This window comes from Castor canadensis, chromosome 16, assembly GCF_047511655.1.
Source record: "Castor canadensis chromosome 16, mCasCan1.hap1v2, whole genome shotgun sequence".
Classification (NCBI taxonomy): Eukaryota; Metazoa; Chordata; class Mammalia; order Rodentia; family Castoridae; genus Castor; species Castor canadensis.
In genome coordinates this window covers 6,964,525-6,976,753 of record NC_133401.1, presented here as the reverse complement: position 1 = coordinate 6,976,753, position 12,229 = coordinate 6,964,525, and the positions used below count along the sequence as shown (strand labels likewise).

The 12,229-nt window shown below is 47.5% G+C and overlaps 1 pseudogene; it reads right to left on the bottom strand.

Moving 5' to 3' along the window:
* Window positions 1–11,052: 11,052 nt before the first annotated feature.
* LOC109689426 (free fatty acid receptor 2-like) lies at window positions 11,053–12,014 on the bottom strand (annotated as a pseudogene).
* Between the last annotated feature and the right edge of the window lie 215 nt (window positions 12,015–12,229).

Below are 12,229 nucleotides of genomic sequence, written 5' to 3'. Positions count from 1 at the left end.
GTGCCAGCCTTTCCCCTGCCCCATGCCACCTGAACTGAGAAGAAAGAGTAACTAAGGAAAACTGGAAAGGTGCTAGGTAGGCAGAACCCCAGGTGCCCACTCCTGGGGACCTGACATAGGCTGGTTGGATGCCAAGGTGACAATGATGACCAATTCTGCTTGATGGTCAATTTAGATAATCCATCTCTTAGTCCCCAGTTTCCTCCCTCCCTTCCTTACTCCCTGTCCTTCCCTCCCTCCTTCCTGACAGTACTGGGGATTGAATTCAGGGCCTCAGAGAAAGTGAGCCCTGCCTCCACCCTTTTTTTTTTTTTTTTTGCTTTAGTTTGTTTTTGATAGGGCCTTACACTTTTTCCCAGGCTGGCCTTGAACCACTATTCTCCTACCTCTACATCCCAAGCAGCTGGGATTACAGGCTTGCACTACCTCCCCCCCCCCCACAGGGACACACAGTTTTCTTTACCTTTTACTATTCTGGCTTTACTCCTCCACTGGGAATGAAGGTAAAGACCTCTTGTGCCCCAGCTAGTTGAACCTGTGGTCACTTGGGCCTCTTTGTTTTCTGGGTGCTCAGTCTTTTCAGTATCTAGTTTTAGCCCACTCCCAAGCTGATGGCTCTTGGAGGTCAGCCCTCAGAAGATAATTATCCTCTTAAGGAATAAGGTGCTGAAACACAAGTACCTCTGCCACTTCAGCATCTCCCAGGAGCCAAGAACTTTACACTTGGCTCCTATGTGTCAGGAAGAGGAAGGTCAAGAGTTGAGTTCTTTCTCAGGCCCCCGAGTTCCCCTCAAAGTCTGTTTCCACAAAACTAATTATTCTTGCCTACATCTCCAGTCCTGGTTATTCTCTCGGACTTTTCTGCTTTCAGCATGCAGGCATCCTGTGTTATGTCTTCCTCCCGGCCAATTCTTCCAAGCCAACTTGTGCACAGTCAGGCTTCTCCTGCAGCCCACCCCTGCCCCAGTGTTCCCATGTTTAGTCATTTTCCCTTATTCAGGACCCAGCTGGACCTGCTTGGGCCTCACAACCCCCCTCAGCCCCTAGACACGCGAGTACCCAAGAAGAAAGTGGCCCCTTGTTAAATCACCCACAGAGGGCCTGTCCTCCCCGAGCCCATGGCCAAATGCAGGCAGGGCTCCTATTCCCTCTCCCACTCTGGCTTCATGTCCCAGGTTCCCCTCCCTGCTCTGCTCTCTCTGCCTTGTTCTCACCTACTCTTCTCAGAAATCTGAGGTGGCTTCAGATCCTTTGGAGATCATGTGACACAGACACGAGACTACAACAGACAGCGGATGCTCCACCTCCCCACGGTGACTGTGTCTTGTCTTGACCCATGTCACCATGGGTCAAGGACCAACAGTGGCTTCATTTCATTCCTGAGCCAGGACGCTTGGCCACCATCCCAGATTGTCTCAGGATCCCTGCAAGTTATCTTCCCCTCTGTTCCATCTTCACTCTGCACGGCCCGCAGGACCGAGTTTCCTAGCCTGCATTCGTCTTGTTCCCCTGGCAACAGCACATTTTCTGTATAAATGATGGGACTGGGGGAGAAGCCTCTCTCTGCTGGATTTGATTTTGGTACTTTTTAATTGTATCGCTTTAATGATTTTTGGGGGCAGGGCAGTATTGGGTTTTGAACTCATAACTTTGTGCTTGCTAGTCAAGCAGTCTATCACCTGAGTCATGCCCACCATCCTTTTTCTTTTTTCATGTAGTTATTGTCCACTTTTTTGCCCAGGCCAAGCTAGACTGTGATGCTCATACCTATGCCTCCTGCATAGCTACAATTACAGATGTGAGTCACCACACTTGGCTTGTTTGTTGAGGTGGGGGCCTCACTAACTTTTTGCCTGGACTGGCCTCAAACCAGTCTTCTGATCTTGGTTTCTCAAGTAGCTGGGATAATAGGTGTGAGGCAGCATAGCTGGCTAATAATTTTCTTGAATGTTCGTGACAATCTAAATTTTATTTCTTAACCCAGACTCTCCAGGAAGATGAACCGCTTGCTTCTTAGTCTGTGGAAGTTCTAGAGAGATCCTCTGTCCATTGCCCAGCACAGTCCATGTTGCCATCTGCCACACGTGGTGACACACAGTGTTACATTGAGGGTCGCAGGCTGGGTGAGCTGGCCTGCTCCCCAGCTCTCATTGCAAGCGTCGGTGCAGGAGTGGGGTTGGGGGTAGAGCCAGCACAATCTGCCTTGGCCTCTGTTTAGAAGGATCTGGATTTATGCCATCACTTTGCAGAGGTCCTGGGCAGCTTCTACTGAACTGCAAGTACACAGGCCAGGCCAGCCAGAAGACCAGCTCTGCCACATGTGTGTAGAAGACATGCACGGGGATGATCAAAGCAGCTTACGGTGTCAGTGAAAGATGGGAACTCATCTGAATGAGTATCAATAGAGGAATGGAAAAATCAACCTTAGCTTTTTAATATCATGGAATATTAAAGCAGACAAAAGCAACCAATGAGGGAGGTCTGTAAAGATCAGACACGGTTTGGGTGGAAAACAGCTTGTTACAGAATGGCTGGAACTGTGTGATATTTATGGACATCTGAGAAGTCACAAAAGAACACGATATACAATGCTTCTGCACTCCAGTGCAAAGGACATTTTAAAAACATGGACAGGGAAGCCAACCGATCACAAGCTCACGCCTGTAATTCTAGCTACTCAGGAGGCAGAGATCTGGAGGATCGTGGTTTGAAGCCAGCTCCAGGCAAATAGTTCTAGAGAACCTATCTGAAAAAAAACCTACAGAAAGGGCTTGGTGGAGTGGCTCAAGTGGTAGAGCACTTACCTAGCAAGCGTGAGGCCCTGAGTTCAAATCAATAAATAAAAATAGGTAAATAAAAACATGGACAGGCCAGGAGCGGTGGTTCATGCCTGAAGCAGGAGGACCTTGAGTTCAAGGCCAACCTGAGCTACAGAGCAAGACCTTGTCTCAAAAATAAACACAAACAAACCATAGACAGGAAGGATGCATTTAAATTTGAAAATAATGCTGTCTCTGTCAAAGAAGGTAAGAAAGTCAGTGAGAGAGAAGTGTAATGGAAACATAAACCTTGAAAATTTGAAGAAATGTGCCTACCTGTTTAATATGTATTAATACAAATAGTGGGGTTTTTAAACCCAGGGCCTCATGCTGCTGAGACAGGTGCTCTATTCCTTGAGCCATGTCCCCAACCCAGACTGTTAGTGGGCATTCATTTGGCATGATGAGTGTGTAAATTTGTTATGTTTTTAAGTTTCCATACTTAACTTTTTAATCCAGGCTTTAAGAGTAATGAGGAAATGCTGGCGCAGCTGAGAGACCCATGTGTTGACGTATCTTTTGGTTGCAAATGCCTGGAAACCTAGTTGAGCTGCCTTGAGCTAAGCTGGGAGCATTCTGGGTGCTCAGATCTGAAAAGCTCCAGGGCTGATCGATGTTAGGACACCAAGTGCCTGGATGTGTAGCTTTCCTCTGTTGCACCTGCCTTTGAGTTGCCATCAGGCTGAGACAGACTCTTAGGCTCAAAGTGGATCCCAGAAGACATAGGCCAGCATTCAAGTTCAAGTTCAGTAGAAGAGAGGTTCTTTGTCCTTATCAGGGCAAGGCTGGGCTTGACTTTCCTTGGCTTGTAGAAACCATTATTGTGGTGAAGGGATGATGCAGGTTGATGGTCCTGGTCCTGAGTCACACGCTGTGTTGGCTAATGTTGGGCGACTTGATTGGACTGACAGGGGCCTGGGAAATCAACAGAGCACTCTTCTGGGTGTGTCAGTGAGGGCGTTTCCAGAGATGATTGACGTATGGGCCAGCAGCTGAGGGGGAAAGACCGCCCTGCATGTGGGTGGTGTTGTCCAATAGGCAGGCTGGTCAGAATCAAAGTGGGAAAGGGAGGAAGCCAGCCAGCCAGCACCACAAACTCCATTCTTCCTGCCACACGCATCTGTTGTGCTGTGGTTACAGGTGGACGTCAGACATCAGCCTCTTCAGCCTTTCAACCAGGACTCACACTCGGGAGCTTCCCCACCTTCAGCCTCAGACTGGGGCTGCTCCAGTCTCCCTTGTCCTGAGGCTCCCAGCTGCTTGGACTGAGCAGCACTGGGTTCTCTGGCTCTCCAGCCTGCAGACAGCCATTGTGGGGCTATCCAGCCTCCAACTGTGTGAGCCAGTCCAATATTCTATATGATCTATGTGTTCCATTCCTCCAGAAAACCATAATACTCGCACCTACCCTGGAGGTGAGGTGGGGCATGAAGTCGGCTCACTTTAGAGGGGGGAGGGGCCTTGCTACCAAGAAGAAGCAAGATGCCAAAATGACATGGGCTCACCCTTTGGAAAGATATCACAGAGCATGTTAGGATAAAACTGCTCCCTTCCTGTCTCCCCTGCATCCCTCTTGTCTTTCTGCATTCTGTCCCCAGTAGTGGGACTTCCTCAGCATCACAGGAGTGAACTATAAAGGGCTCTTTTAAGATTTTCCATAAGCCATCAATTCTCTACTCCAGTGTGGGGGAGGGGAAGTCCCTGCAGGGTGAGCTGCCAGACTGTCACAGATGTGTTGTGTGAGTAGGGTTTTGACATAATTGTGTTGTCCTGGCTTGCATAGGACCTGTCCCTCCCCCACAGGCTCCTGTGTTGAGGGCTCGGTCCCCAGCCTGTGGGTTCAGTCACTGAGAGGTGATGGATCGTGAGGCTCTGATCTCATCAGTGGATCAGTCCACCAATGGATTTGATTTGATGGCGCTACAGGGACATGGTGGAACATAGGGGTGGGGGTCCTGGTTGGGGGAAGTGGGTCACTGAAGAGCATCTGGCTCCTAGGCCCCTTCTGTTCTTCTCCATTCTGCTTCCTCTCTACCATGGGGGGAGCTGCTCTGTTCCACATGTGCTCCCTACCATGGTGCTCTGCCTTGTCACAGCCCAGGAGCCACCGAGCAGGTGAAGGCTCTGACACGAAAGCTGATTTTCTCAGGTGTTTAGTTACAGGGACATAGAAGACATTTGTCTTTACCAAGTGACACTTGTTTAATGGATTACAAACCTCAGAGAGTAAACAATTTGTGGTTTGTATTGTCATGTCCAAAAGGCATGTATTAAAAAGTTGTGATGAGCATGTGGCATCTTGACCTGACTTTCAGAGAAAGGTTCCATGTAGTTTTACACAGACCAAGAGACCTGACTTGACATTGAAGTCCCTTTCCATTGGAAGTTCACCCTCCCAGCATTGACCTGAAAACCAGTCAGGGCTGAAATCTTGCTGATGTCACGGTGAACTCTTCCTTTCCCCTAAACGCAGCTCCTGAGGACACAGCTTTACCACCAGATGAAAAAGAAGTGGCACTCTGAGCTAGATCTCAGCCTGCGATCCCCGCACTTGGGAGGCTGAGGTAGGAAGACAGCAAGTCAGAGGCCAGCTGGGCTACCATAGCCAGACCTTTCTCAAAAAAAACCCAACCACAGCAAAAACAAAAACCGAGAACAGTAACAGCAAAGACATAAAATGCTACATGACTTCAAGTGATGGAACCGTAAAATTAGGGCATTTACTAGGGTCGCGTGAATCCTCCCATCCAAGATAAAGCACACCAAGTCTGCTCCTGACTTTTGCCCAACAAGCTTTCTTTGATCTTTGCTGGTGGGAATCAGATGAACACTTCTAGCCAGGGGCCTGTGGGTCACGTCTGTAATCCAGCTACGCGGGAGGCAGAGATCAGGAGGATCAAGGTTTGAGGTCACTCGGGACAAACAGTCTGAGACACTCTATCTTGAAAAAACCCAATGCAAAAAAGGCCTGGTGGAGTGGCTCAAGTGGTTGAGCGCCTGCCTAGCAAGCATGAGGCTCTGAGTTCAAATCCCAGTACCACAAAAAAGTATGTTTCAATTAATACAGTGCTCTTCCCTACAAGCTCTAAAATCAGAAATCCTACCTGTCATTTGGATCTATATATTACCTAAAGAAACCAGGAAGAAAAGATCCAGTTTAATTTTTAAAGATTCTTTTGGTCTGTGTGTGGTGAAGACTGAGGTTTAAACTCAGGACCTTGTGCAACTTGAACCACGCTCCCATTCCTTTTTCTTTAGTGCTTTTTCAGATAGGCTCTCTTGCTTTTTGCACAGGTGGGCCTCAGACTATGACCCTCCTATCCATGTCTCCCGTGTAACTGGGATTACAGACACATATCACAATGCCTAGCTTGTTTGTTGAGATGACGTCTTGCTAACTTTTAGCCTTGTCTGGCCTCAAATCTCCTGATTTTGGCTCCTGAGTAGCTGGACTACTGCATCCAGATAGGGGAAGTTTCTTTACTAGCATAAAATAGCAACCAAATAACCTGTGCAGAGCAATCAGATCATATCCATCCAAATGAGGTTTGTTAATGACTCTTCATCTCAGGATGGAACAGTTCTGGTCTTCAAATCTCACATTTAATACATGAAAAAGCTTTTCCTGGTTGACTACACTCACATCTCTGAAAGCTTAAATGGTGTTAAACCTTACACAACTTTGTATCATTAAATGCTTACACAGCACCAGGCACCAGTGGCTCAGCCTGTAATCCTCTCTTCTTGGGAGGCTGAGATCAGTAGGATAAAGTTTCAAGGCCAACCCAAGCAAGTAGCTCCAAAATGGGGAGCAAAATGGACGGGAGGTGTGGCTCAAGCAGTAGAGCACCTGCTTTGTAAGCATAAAGCCCTGAATTCAAACTCTATGACTGCCAAAAACAAAGACCTTATACAGCAGGTACCATCATGTTTTGTATGTGAACAATTGCATTTAGGAAACAAACATAGTCTATTGTCTCACCAGATAGCAGAACAAACATCTCAGGGCCTTTTATATTCTTAATGAGTATTTCTGGGTGTGATGGCATACATCTGTGATCTCAGCACTTGGGAGACAAAGCAGGAGGGTCATGAGTCCAAGGCCTGCTAGACTACATAGTGAGTTTAAGGCAAGCCTGCTATACATAGCAAAGCCCTGTCAAAAAAAATTTTTTTTCTTTTTTGTGGTACTGGAGTTTGAACTCAGGGCCTGTACCTTGAGCCTCTCCACCAGCCCTTTTTTGTATGTGTTAGGTTTTTTTTGAGAAAGGGTCTCGAGAACTATTTGCCCATCTGGCTTCCAATGGCGATCCTCCTGATCTCTGCCTCCTGAGTAGCTGGGATTATAGGCGTGAGCCACTAGCACCCGGCTTCATGCGTATTTTAAAAAATATATTATTGAAGACGGCAAAGAACTTTTTGTTGTTGTTGTTGTTGTGTTTTGTGACACTAGGACTTGAACTCAGGACCTTAAGCACTCTGCTGCTTGAGTCACACCCTCTGTCATTTTGCTTATTAGTATTTTTCAGATGCAGACTCGTGTTTTTCTGCCCAGGACCAGCCTCAGACTGTCATCCTTCTACTTTCACCTCCCACGTTGCTGGGACTACAGTCACATACCACCACACCTGGCCTGTTTTTGCAAAGCAGAAGCTCCACTGTCTGAGTCACACCTCCAGTCCATCCTGGCCTGTTTTTGAGGCAGGGTCTCATTTATGTTTTTGCCCAGGCTGACCCAAACTCTGATCTCTGCTTCCTGAGTAGCCAGGATTACAGGTGTTAACCACCATTCCTGGCCCCCAAACAGCTTTTTTTAAGATAGGCTACATTTATTAGCATTTGCTATATTAGACGCTTAAACAAAAATAGTATTAATTTATTTTAAAGTAATAATCATAAACTAGTACACATTAATTTAAATAATATATTCTTATGAAAGGTATATTTTTAACAGCTTAGTCAGGAGGAGTAGCATTGTCTTACACTTCTACAAATCTCGTTATGTCTGGCTGACAAGCAGATGTCTGTAGCCTCACAGCTGCACTCCATCTGTCATATGTCACTCATCACGTAGCACCTGAAAAACTCCACTGTCTGTTGTTTGAGAAAGAATGAGAGGGGGGAAAGCAGTGGGCATGCTAGCATTCCGTGTAAACAGTCTTGTCCTTCCCGACCCCTGACCACACTGAGAGAAGTGCTACACTTGATTTACAAAATTCAAAGTCATCTGGAATAATGTTTTCTTTAATGTATGGTATATATATATATATATATATATATATATATATTGCGGTACTGGGATTTGAACTCAGGCCTTGCACTTGCTAGGCAGGTGCTCTACCACCTGAACTATGCCCCAACCCTAAGGAAAGCAGGACAAGAGGTGGGGGGAAGGGCCAACTGAGGAATTCTAGCACATTGCCATCTGAAATAACCGAATTTACAGTCTCCAAGTCAGTGGAGGAATGAACAAACAAGAAACGAAAAACAAAGCAAAAACTTATTTCAAAAGAAGGCAAGAGGGAGGAAAAAAAGAACTACTGAAAGGCCAGGAAACAAAAGAGCACAAAGATGACAGATGTTTTCTTTTATTTTTTAATAAGTAGGTGTGTTCCCTTTGTGATAATTCATTTATTATTTGGCACGTGTGGTGTGTGCACGTGTGTATGTGTACATATTTCAGTGAAAGTTCCTGCAATAAAATGAAGAAGTAGGGTGGGCACTGATGACTCATGCTTGTAATCTTAGCTATTCAGGAGGCAGAGATCAGGAGGATAGCAGCTTGAGGTCAGCCAAGGTAAATAGTTTGTGAGACCCTATCTTGAAAATACCCAACATAAAAAGGACCTAGTGGTGTGACTCAAGTGGTAGAGCGTTTGCCTAGTAGGTGTGAGACCCTGAGTTCAAACTCCAGTACTGCAAAAAAATAGAATAAGGTGGGGGACATCATATGCTTACAAATGAAAGAACATTTCTAAGCTCAAGAGCCAAAGGAAAAAATCACATAGATATTGGAACCTATTTAGTACTGAAACTAATGACAATTCTGTGAATCAAAACTTAGGAGGAAGTGGACACTGGTGGCTCACGTCTGTAATCCCACCTACTCAGGAGGCAGAGATCATGAGTATTGCAGTTTGAAGCCAGCCTGGGCAAATAGTTCTCAAGACCCTATCTCAAAAAAACCCTTCACAAAAAACGGGCTGGTGGAGTGGCTCAAGGTGTAGGCTCTGAGTTCAAGCCCCGGTACCGCAAAAAAAAGAAAACCCAAAAACAAAAATTTAGGAGACTGGGTGTAGTAGTGAAGGTGTGTAATCCCAAGACTCAGGTGGCTGAGGCAGGACAGAGTTTGGGCCAGTATGGGCTACATAGTGAGATTCTGTTTCAGAAAAGCAGACCAAACCACCACCAACAAAAAAAAACTTGTGGCAGCCTACTAAAGTCGTTCTTAGCCTTAAATGCTTCCATCAGGATATACTAGCTAGCTGGTGGCTGTGCTCAGACCTTTAATCCTGGCTAGGTGGGAGGTGGAGATGGGGAGGATCTAAGTTTGAGACCCTGAAATGGGGTTTGGAAGTGGTGGCATGCACCTAGGAGGATCGTGGTTCAGGCTGGCCCAGGCATGAAAGTGAAACCCTATTCAAAAAATAATAAAAGCAAAAAGGGCTGAGGCTGTGGCTCAAGCTGTAGAGCGTCAGCCTAGCAAGCATGAGGGCCTGAGCTCAAACCTCAGTCTCACAAAAAAGAAAAGAACAAAGGCTAAAATTAATGAGGCCCCAACTTACAAGTTCAAAAAGAAATAACTGAAAAGACTCAACAAAGTACGAGGAAGATAAAAATAAGATTAAAGTTGAATGAAACGGAACTCATCCAGCGATGCCAGGGAGGGTCTTGGTTTTCGGAAGACCTCTAGCACGACTGAAGATGGAGGAGGGAAGGTGTGAGGGAGTAGGATGCTACTGGGTAGAGAGTCCTGACCTGGGTTACTCCCAGCAGAGTGGATCCTCCCCCAGAGGACCCTTCTCTTGCTTGTTTGATCCACCTGTGCCCACAAACGCTGCCCTGGGGTGACTTGGGATGCCAGTCCTCCCATTCCCACGTGGCAGACTGTGCGTGCTGGGGTGTTCAGACCTGGCATGTGGAACCCCCCTTCTGATGGGAGCTAAGAGCTCTTCAGAGGACAAGTGAGTGTCACCCCCTCTAGACATAGAGTAGGGAAGATAAGAACTGGAAGATTCTGATATTCCTCCATGTGGCACCAACCATTAATAAGGAAATGTCACAAACTCCAAGGAACAAAGTAAAAACACCCACTCAGAGGAGGAGTGGGGCTGAGAGGCCCGTAGGCAGGACAGATCAGGGAAAGTGAGGCGTGGGAAATGGTAGCCAGGAGTCACAGATAAGCATGGTGCTGGCAAGTGGCTTGGTTCAAAGCACACAAGCACTGCTTTCTTTGCTTTAAATCTCACACTCGCTGAAGCTGCAACATATAGTCAAAAACAAGAAAAAATATGCAGATTTCCTTCTCTGACCTTATCCACTTTTTCCAAATAATCGGTGCCCTCTGGGAACTGAACAAAGACATCTTAAAGACACTTGTCCTGGGGAAAGCACTTGGGAAAATGACTCCTCTGGGCACAAAAAGTGTTTGCAAAAGAATATATCTCAGGACGGACACTGGTCTCACAGGGAGCATCTGGCAGAACCCATGCTTTAAAGGGATGCTCAGACATCTATGTCATAATGACCCAAATTTAATAAGCGGGCCAGCCTTGAAATCTCTGAGCCTGACTGATAAAACTTCAAAAATGATTAAACGTATCAGGTCTAGAATAAAGAGGCACACTCATTTATCCCCACCCCCCAGCCTGCTTTTTCTCCATAAATACCCCGATGTTAGAGCACTGATAGCATTTGCTATCAGATTTACTCAGTCCATGCCCTGGTGTGTACTGTACTGCCCTTTCTTTGCTTTTTTTACTAATAAACTTCTTTGGTCCTCAATGTGTCCTAAAATTCTCTTTTGTGACAAGGTGACAAACTCAGGGCCAGGTAGAGGCCTCTACCCCTTTAGAGATCTCGTCCCTGGAGCCTCCCCAGCTCCAGTACCACTACCAGTCTTTGCCTCTTTAGCGGGGTACCAGAGAGTCACCCCAGTTCTGATTCATTGTTCCCCTTTATAGCGTCTTTCCCTTCCTCCCCCCAACCCAATGGTGACACCAAGTCAGCACATCTACTCTTCTCTGAAGCTGGAATTGGCCGTGCCTACACTACCATTTTCTTTGCCTGTTTCTGGCTCTCTGGCCCCCAACAGTGAGTGCCCCCAGTTCTGCAGCCTCTGTAGCCCTCTGTGAAAGTCTTTGCGCACGGCCGAGGAGGAGAAATAGAAGATCAAGGGGTCGATGCAAGCATTCAGAGAACTGAGCAACTGGGCACAACTGCCAAGTTTCACTGCTCTTTTGGAAGAAACCCACGATGTGAGACACACTGTAGGGCCCAAAGCACACCAGGAAATTGAAGAGGGTCACAGCGGCCAGCCCCACGGCCCTCCAGCACTTCTGGGTCCCCACGTGGGGCTGGGTGAGCATGATCCGCACAAAGCACCAACAGCAGAAGATGGTGACCACCATGGGGATGAAGAAGAGGACCAGGCACAGCTCCAGCCACATGGGCAGCACCATGTCTAGCTGCTCTTTGGTGAAGTTCTCATAGCAGACGAGGGGACCCTCACCAGTCCCCTTGTTGTTGGTTGGAAAATACTGGACAATGATCACGATGGTGCAGTGACCAAAGGACATGGTCCAGGCCACCAGGGCAGCGATCACCCCATACAGGGGCCTACGGGAGAGCTTGTACTGCACGGGGAAGGCCACACTGTGGTAGAGCTCGAAGCTGATCCCAGCCAGCAGCCACGTGCTGCAGTAAATGCTACTGTAGAAGCCAAAGCCCGTGAGAGCTCATGACAAGGGGCTACAAGAAGTCATAGATGACCTCGATGATCCTGAAGGGCAGCAGCAGCAGCAGCAGCAGGTCCGCCAGGGTCAGGCTGAGCAGGAGGATGTGCACGGGTGCAGGCTGGGGCTGGCGGACCCGCTCCACGAAGGCATGCAGGGCCAAGAGGTTGGCAGGGAGGCCAGTGAGGAAAGACAGGACGTAAAGGAAGAGGAGCAAGATGTTTTGCACCTTTAGGGCCATCCTTCCTGAAGAGACAGAAGCTGGATCAGAACCCTGAGTGTGAATTTTCCAGTCCTGGACCAAGGAGGACCCATCCTCAACTTCACTGCAGCATCTGTTCCCGCCTGGGCAGGTGGTGATGCGAACCATGTAGACTGAGCACTGCTCTGCTGGCTGGGGGTCACGGGGAAAGAAGGCCTCCCTGCCCACGGTCCCCACCAGATCGCCTGTCTTGT